Source organism: Ctenocephalides felis, unplaced genomic scaffold, assembly GCF_003426905.1.
Source record: "Ctenocephalides felis isolate EL2017-DRISC unplaced genomic scaffold, ASM342690v1 CF-g0.4_SCAFFOLD_03368, whole genome shotgun sequence".
Lineage (NCBI taxonomy): Eukaryota > Metazoa > Arthropoda > Insecta > Siphonaptera > Pulicidae > Ctenocephalides > Ctenocephalides felis.
The window spans coordinates 1-6,268 of record NW_020539522.1 but is presented as its reverse complement, the minus strand read 5'-3'; the positions used below and the strand labels follow the sequence as shown (position 1 = coordinate 6,268).

Genomic DNA, 6,268 nt, shown 5'->3' with positions numbered 1-6,268 from the left:
ACAATAAATACAATAAATTAATTATCTTTTTATAAAAATGGTTATAATTACTGTGTTATTAAACGAGGTTAGACTTTTTTGCAAAAAAATTCGAGGTCAAAATATGCAAAAATAAATTTCATTGGACAATTTTGCTTTCGCTGTGATATGACCCGTAGCATCACAATGAGAGGAGATTACGAAACTCGTACATCTCTTGTCTAATGCATTTTGTACGTGGGTTCAAAGAATGTATTGGTAAATCGCAAAACATAGTGTATGTCATGCTTTCTATCTTAAGCTATGACAATTAATGATCATCGATAATATATTATTATTAGCATCCTTTGTTAATGCCGCGGTTTATTAAATAAATGTTGTTTATTTAATACAGGGAAAATGTGCGATAGTTTGTTCTGATGTCGATGCTGTAATTCTTTAGATGTCTCGTGTAAGAAGGATAATTTATTTTTACTCCTTGCATTTTGAAGAATAAGGCTTTATAGGTTAAGGCAGTAGTTTCCAACCTTTTCGTGCCGCGCCCTCCGTTCTTTTAAAAAAACATTGTTGCACTCAAACAATTCAATATTCGACTGATAATATATTTATCAGGATCAAATTATTATTCAATATTATGCAAAAATATACATAACAAATGATTTCTTATTCATTCATTTTTTACAGCCTTAAGGCAATTGAAAATAGTATGAAAATGGATAATATATTAAATGTGTACATGGGTGAAGCTAGGATTTTGGATTCAGAAAAAAACATTCGAATAATCAATTGCTTTACAATGCCTTTATAACAAAACAAAGAGGCATCCACCTAGATTTAATTTAATTACACATACAATTTAATAGTCAATACGTTTTGAATCCTATAGTTTGACTCTTTTCTTTGCATTAAAAAGACAAATTATTTGAAAAATAGAAAAAAACCCTTAAAATATTATAAATAAAAGACTTAACAGTCATATTTTTTAAATATATATATATATATATATATATATATATTTATAAACGATCGACCTAACGACCATTTGGTTAAAGATAAATAAACTCTTTTCCACTGGCAGTGATGTCAATTTTCCTAATTTTAGAAAAAAATAGAGAAACGTGTTAACCGAGAAGGGTGTCATAAATAAATATTGTTAACATATAACAATAAATACCTCTTATAATATTAGTCCAATTATCATTTCTTACAACAAAATTTTCTATGATTTTTTCCTTTTTTACTAGCATTAAGCGTTTTGATATTTAATATGTCTATAAGTAAATACCAAAGTTCATTAAAATTGTATATTGAAGTCTAAGTATATTACTTCTACAATAAATCATACCGTAATTTATCATCATTCACTTTCAATAACATTGGTTTCTTAACCAGAAGTCACAAATAATTTTAACACCCAATATTTTATAGGTTTCGTTACTAGATTGAGAAATTGCATGCAAATTAGAAGTCTACGATAAATTTTATCAGATATTTTTCCATGAATTCGATGGATAAGAAAAGAATAAAATTCCAGTTGTGTAATATATGATATAAATAATATGCATAAATTATTTCTATTATTATAAATAGAAATAAGTTCAGAATTGGGTAGGAATAGAATTAAAATTTTTACATAATTTAAAAAATTTCGTCAATTTCGCCAAAAGATATTTTAAGTATGTTATTTTATAAATTCCCAAATGAGAAATTTGTTTTGCCGAAAAATGCAATTTTCTTATTTTAAGGTTTCAAAAATTTTAAACCCATCCAATGAAGCTCGATAAGGATTCGTGATAACTGATAATTAAAAAATCATGATTTTTTGAACATTTAAATGAATATCAGTTGGTTGGTCGTTCTGATTAGTTTTTGTTTAAGATTTTTTTGGTCAGATCTTAAGATTTTAATGGAGTTTCTGATCTATGAACATTCGACAATACTATAGACCTACGCCACGATTTTTAATCATAAAAATTCATGAATGTTTTGAAAATTAACATTATTTTTGATTTTACACTTGCCTAGTGCAAATGATTTTCCAAATTTACTAGTAATTCATTTGTTGCTTCTTACTACACATTTACTTCTAAATAAAATAATTCTCGTCTACTACAAGATAATTTATGTCTCTCCTCTCCGCGTGTGTTTAACGACACATCTATTTATTGATTAATGGATCGTTTCCATAAATATTATACAAATTATCGAAGATTTATAAATATTTTTAATTAGCTCTACAAAAAAACTGAAAGGTAATTTGTAGTCAAGGTTGACATTCGAGAACCTCACGTGAATATTAACATCGGGCAATATCAGGCTAAATATTGTGAAATAGTATTCTGACATTTTAAAAGTCATAAATTTTTAAATATTCGAATGAACTTATCAACGCCGATAAATTATACAAAAATCCAATCCATATGAGAACGATGTGAATAACATATTCACGCACCTGTAATTTATTCTTAGAAATTTTGATGTTCAAAAGCTCACAATTAAGTAACAGGCAGTAGCGGCGGATTTGAGATGAACCATTTTATTTTACAGTGGCGTAGGATAATAAAATAAATTAAACAATCAGTAGACATGAAAGCTTCTACTTTATGCCCACTATTGACCACTTTTCCTAGGCCTGTGATATTTTTGGGATGCTCGATAAGACTATGCACATTATCACTATGCATGCTAAGTTTTCTTTAAAATCGTCAAAATGATTTAACAATTATTTACGAAGTAAAAGGCTTATCTTTACCAAAAAATTACGATACTCAGCGGAATATCTTTCAAAAAGTTCTTGAATTTTCAAAATCGGTTTGGTAATTTTACCTTTTTTGCTATTTACCTGAGAAATTTATATGTTGGTAATATTTGATAAATTATTATCAAATTTTTAAAAGATTATCGTTACAGCAATATAAAATTTACAAATTCATAAAATATATCCGATTGCCGATAATGAAATAAAGAAATATGAAATAATTCGATACTCATTGTTCACATCTTCGGTCATTCCCAATGTACAATTATCGAACCAGCCAATTATTTCTTAATAATTTCTTTATAAGTTTAACAAGAAAGGCAATTGTTCCCATTGCACAGATAGAAAGATTACATACGTACTTAATTATAAAATTGGTTACAGGAAATACTAAAAGTCTGTAATCTATCGAATGCTATATCGGCCACCAGTTATTACTTCAAATGTCAGAGTTAAAATCAATGGAAAATAATTCGAAATAAAAAGTTCATAATAAGATTACAACATTTTATTTTCTTGATCGAGAATAGACACATAAATTTATTATTAATGCAGTTGCAAAAGAATTGTAATCAAAATTTTAAATACTATCTCACGAGAACTATGGTGATATGCAACATGTCAGGTGAATAAGTTCTCGGGCATTCAAGTTTGCATAAATATGAATATAAATATATATATATATATATATATATATATATATATAAATGTTATGATTCTATTTTTCTAACCTAAAAGTCTGTTTTCTGGGATTATTAACTTCCCGTAGGGTAAGTTATAGTAATCGCAAAAAAATCGAAAATGAAAATTTTTATATATTTTTACGTTTCAAAGGTTTCTGAATATTTTGGCATACCTTAGAAAAAATGGATGTATGTGTGTGTGTGTGTGTGTGTGTTGTGTGTGGTGTGTGTGTGTGTGTGTGTGTGTGCGTGTGTGTATGTATGTGCGGATACAAATTTTCGTCGACGATTTTTCGGGAACACGGATCAACCGATTTGAATAATTCAAAAAACATTCGATTCGTATTGATAAGGAGACGTGCTGATTAGTTTTTGGCGAAGGCAGGTCTAGCCGTTCCGGAGATACGGGGCAAAAAGTGCCAATATCGGTAACTCAGTTTTCAAGAGAACGGAAAGTCCGATTTTAATAATTCAAAAAACATTTTACTTGTATTGACAAGATAAAGAATTGATCATAAATTTTCATAAAGGCAGGTCTAGCGGTTTCGGAGATATAACGAAAAAAGTAAAAAAAAAAGCCATTTGGCGGTCAAAAATGATCATTAGACATATGTACATCAAATTTTCAGATATTTTATAGAGATTTTAACAATAAGTATAAATTTTGTTTATTTTCCTATGGGTTCCGTATCAATGTTTACCCGTTAGACAGCGACGCCGCGCTTACGCGCTTTATATTTCATCTCTATGCAGTTAAAGCAGTACGATTGCTCTGAAAAACAAGTTCAGATCTTCCAAAATATGTCAAAATAAAGAAAACATTTTTCTTAAAAAAAAAAAAATTAAAAAATTTTTAAAAAAAAATTTTTTTTTTTAAAAATTTTTTTTTTCAAAAAAAAGTAATTTTTTGTCCAATTCATAGTTTCTCAAAAATCTTATTTTTTCGAAGTAAATTTTTTTCAATTTTTCAATTTTAATCGTTTTTTAAAAAAATAATAATTTTTGGTACGGGAAGTTCCAGCAATTTGCCTTAAGGCACGATGCCCTAATTGCCTTAAGACAGAATTCCACTTACAGCTAGTTTATAAATATTTTTACATTTTGGGGATAAATAGAATATTTATCTTCAGTAACTGATAAAACGAACAAACAAATTGTACATCTTTTTATTTTATTTTTTAATTTAAATTTTACCATATATTTGCTGGTGTTTGATAATTGCTGAAGAAAAGGACTCGTCATATCCCCGAAAAATAGTTATAATTATAAATAAAAAATTAAATACATTTTTAGCACCATTTCATAATATGTATAGAGTTCAGAATTCTAATAGTGTTCAAACTTTTTGATTCTAAAACACAAAATATTTATTTTTTACTCCTCAATTAATTTGGTTGACAAATAAAAGTTTTAAATTTATATTTTCATATGAACCCAAGATAAATATTTTGTACGTGTGGGTGTTTCAATTAATTTACAATAACTAGAATTAATGTATTTTAATTCGATACAAAATTATATTAGTTCAAATTGTTGTAAATTAGTTGAAGTACTTACACAAAGGATGTATTTTTTAGTACTTATGAAAATTAAATTTTACAATTTTGATTTGCCAAACAAATTACTTGATTAGTAAAAATAATTCCTTTAAAATCAAAAAATTTCAGGGCTTAATTAATTCAATTATTTGTATATTTTCATATCTCATTTATTGTATACACCGTTGCAAAAAATTTAAAATGGTCGATTTTATATCATTCCTAGCGTCACCAAAAATATGGATCAAATTGATATTAAAAAATATTAAAAAAATATTAATAGTGAAAAAATGTGGACATATAATAAAATCTGAATAAATGATATATATTGCATTTATTTATTGCAATTTATTGTTAATTATTCTCGTAATGATAATAATGTGTTTTTGTAATGGCTCTTGTAAAACTAGATCAGTTATTTGCTTTTCTTTCTTTTCAATTACAATTAATTTTTTAAAAATTGAGTTACATTGAAGTTTTATAAATAAAAACCGATGGCTTTCATCAAATAGATTATTTAAAGTTCTCTACACATAATAGTGATTAGAAATAATTTAGTGATGTATATGGTGTTATATCATATTATAAAATAAACAATTAAAAATATTATTTAATACGTTATATATTGAAAATATACGACTTCGGTATAGAAGTGAAATTCGCTTAACAAAACGCATGAGAAAATGTCATCATATCAAGCGACCCAGCATCTGAAGACGACTACCAGTCACTCGAGGACGTCACTGTCGAATATCAGTATATAAACCGCATCTTCACAATATCTTCATCACAGTTTACCTTTAGAACTCATCCCAGGTTCACGGAATAACCCAAACATTTCCAAAATGAAAATGGTGAGCTCTATTGAAATATATAATAAACACAATTATTCAAATATTAGCAGTGGAAAGTGTTAATAAGAAACTTTTTTCGATTGCTTATTAGAAGTGTTTGAATTGAATAGTGCAACTTATTTCAAAAGTGCTTTAGATTTAATGTGATGGAATTAGGATCTTTTTACCAATGTGTTGATATAAATTCGAGAAGGATTTTTGTATAATGAATGAATGATTTTTTTCAGATCATTGTTCTCGCTGCCCTCGTGGCCCTCGTTGCTTCAGCCCCCCAACACCCCAAGGATGCCGTAGTAACCCGCTACGAATTCGACAACATTGGAACTGACGGATATAAATTCGCTGTTGACACCAGCGATGGAACCAGCCGTCAGGAACAAGCTGAACTAAGAATGTTGGAACCGAAAATGAAGCCCTCAGTGTCCGTGGATCATACACCTTCGTAGGAGATGATGG

The 6,268-nt window shown here is 27.8% G+C and overlaps 1 pseudogene; it reads left to right on the top strand.

Moving 5' to 3' along the window:
* The first annotated feature begins 5,707 nt into the window (after window positions 1-5,707).
* LOC113382224 lies at window positions 5,708-6,254 on the top strand (annotated as a pseudogene).
* Window positions 6,255-6,268: the final 14 nt, after the last annotated feature.